Genomic DNA, 2,883 nt, shown 5'->3' with positions numbered 1-2,883 from the left:
GAAGGGAAGGAAGGAGGAAGGAAGGAAGGAAGGAAAGGAGGGTGGGAGGGAGGGAGGGAGGAAGGAAGGAAGGAAGGAAAGAAGGAAAGGAAAGGAAACTGGATCCCTGAAGGTTCAGGGGGCTGGGTCAGGAGGATCTAGAAAACCTAACACAGGAGGAATTGCCAGAAGAACAAAAAACTGTATCTTATAGAAAAGAGAATATTTGAAGTTTTTAAGTCCCAGAGAAAAGGAATGAGACTCTGCAGCATAGCTCTGAGGTAGAATGCAGCAGGAGGTTAAAGATGAGTCTGCAGAAGTTGAACTTTTTACATAAAGTAACTAGAGAGCCAGTGAAATGGCTCAGCTAGTGAGGGCATTTGCTGACAAGCTTGACAACCTGAGTTTGATTCCTGGACCATACATGGTAGGAGAGAACCTACTCCCATAAGTTGCCCTCTTCTGACCACATGTAGGTTGTGGTACACATGCAAATATAAATGAATAAATGTAATTTTTAAAAAATAACTAGAGATATCCAAAAAGGGAACTGACTGCTTTTTGAGATACCGGAGCCCACACTGGCAGGGACTGCAAAAGATATAAGAACCACAAAAATGCCTATGGACCCTCGGTGCAGAGGCAGACGTGGGTCTGGAATTATCCTTTTGTGCTGCTTTAACAGATGTGTGTGTGTGTGTGTGTGTGTGTGTGTCTTGCTGAAGATAAACTGAGTTCTCATGTGTTGAGCTACACCAGCCCTTCAGCTGAGGCCTTAAATAGCTAAAAGTGTGAGGTGAAGTGCTGGCCATACGATGAGGAAATGCAGTGGCAGCAGAGGAAACACAGAGTGTAGCCAGGCCTGGTGGCAGGTGCCTGTGGTCTGGGCTACTGGGGAGGTTTCCTTGACAGGATAATCCTGTGAGCCTGGAGTTTGAGTCCAACCTGAACAATATTTTAAGATCCTGTCTATAAAAAAAGAAAAATGCATAAAGTTCCTCAAACCATAGGAATTTCTTTACAGAGGACATTAGAAAGCTAACAGCATCTAAGATTGATAGTATCCAAATGAACGTATTAGAGTCAGGCATGGTGACTCATACTTGTAATCTCAGCACTTGGGAAGCTGAGGCAGGAGGCGTGCTAGACTACATAAACTAGACTACATAGTGTGATCCTGTCCCACAAAATTAAAAATAAATAAATATCCTGTGCCTCCATTGTTACCTTAATGAAATATGTGATAAATGTATTCTATGACGTTATAAAATAATTTCTTAAAAGCAAAGTTAAGCAAGGGCCTTCTATCAACTTTCTTTTGTAAATTAACAAAGCCTTCGTCTAATATCATATTAGGATAACATACAGTATTGCACAGATTCTACACCTGGCCTTTGATTCTCTTTACCTTACTAATCCCAGAGCAAACAAAAACCTCACGACTAGCAGGATCATTTCCATGTCTCAGCAAACTTTCCTGAAAGCACAGATATTGATAAGAGTTGCAATTAACCATTTTACTGCACATTGTAAATTAATGAAAGTAAATTCGCAATTAAACCCCAGAATTAGAGGCCTGTGAGATGGCTCAGCAAATAAAGGCACTTGCCCAGAAAGCTTAGAGACCAATGTTTGATCCCTGTAGTCCATGTAGACTGGAAGAAGAGCGCCAACTCCTGAAAGTAGTCTTCTGACCTCCACATATGTGACCACACACATATACCATGCACTCACACACATGCAAGAAAGAAAGAAGGAAAGGAAGGAAGGAGGGAGGGAGGGAGGTAAGGAGAGAGGAAGGAGAAAAGGAAGAGAAAGGGAGGGAAGGAGGGAGGGTGGGAGTCGTTGGACGCTGTAGCCCCAGGGAGGCTTGGAGCCCAAGGCAGAGAGAGAGAGAGAGAGAGAGAGAGAGAGAGAGAGAGAGAGAAATGAATTAGAGCCAGGCTGTGGCAGGACTATGATCCAGCACTGAGAAGACTGAGGAGGGATGATCTCGAGGCCAGCCTAGGCTATATAGACAGACATATCTCAAAGAAAAACAAAAACGGAAGTGCATGTTGGTAGACTGGGAACATCTTTACTGGTAGCATGTTTTCCTCATCCTTCCTAGAGGTCAGGGGTGAGAGGATATGGATTGTGACTACCGGTTTACACTCATATCTAAATTAAGCCATCTTTGTTTTGTTTTGAAACAGGATCTCATGTAGCCTAGACTGGCCTCAAACTCACTACATAGCTGAGGCTGCCCTCGAACACGTGATCCTCCTTTAAAAAAATCTGTTTGTTGACTTGTTTGTCCCTCTGTCTCCCCTGATCCAGAGGAAGGGGACTGGAGAAATGAGAAGCCAATGAAGAATTCTGAATGAGAGAGGAGGAAGGAGCTGTTCTCAAAATATCTCTGGGCCAGAACAGTTTGCAGCCTGCTGCACGCTGAGGAGGGGCTCTGCAATAGGGTGAGCCAGGAATGTTGCTAAGAAAGAGCCTTGCTGGTTCAGGGAGGTGACTAGGTTGCAGGAGTATTTAGGAGAGCATCAACAGATTTTGATATGGGAGAAATTCCTACCCTACCTCATTCTCTAATGACTATTCATTACCCTTAAAACTGTTTCCAGCTCAGTGATATAAGAAGTCAGAATGAGCTACTTTTTGAAAAAGATTATGGTCTCATATATTCCAAGTCAGCCTGGAACCAAGTAGCTAAGGGTGACCTTGAACTTTTATTCTTCCTGCCTCTACCTCTGGAGTACTGGGATTATAGGTATGCTACCCACTTCCACCCCTGTCTGATTTTATCTGGTCCTTTAATGTTTTCTGATTTCCTAACTCTTGGATTCTTTTTTAAAAATTTTATTGAATTTTTGTGTATTTCATACATAAAATCATCTTTATACTCCCTTCCTCCTT

The sequence above is a fragment of the Nannospalax galili genome, unplaced genomic scaffold (genome assembly GCF_000622305.1).
Source record: "Nannospalax galili isolate Female #2095 unplaced genomic scaffold, S.galili_v1.0 scaffold829, whole genome shotgun sequence".
In the NCBI taxonomy this organism is placed as follows: Eukaryota; Metazoa; Chordata; class Mammalia; order Rodentia; family Spalacidae; genus Nannospalax; species Nannospalax galili.
This window is presented reverse-complemented; position numbering follows the sequence as displayed.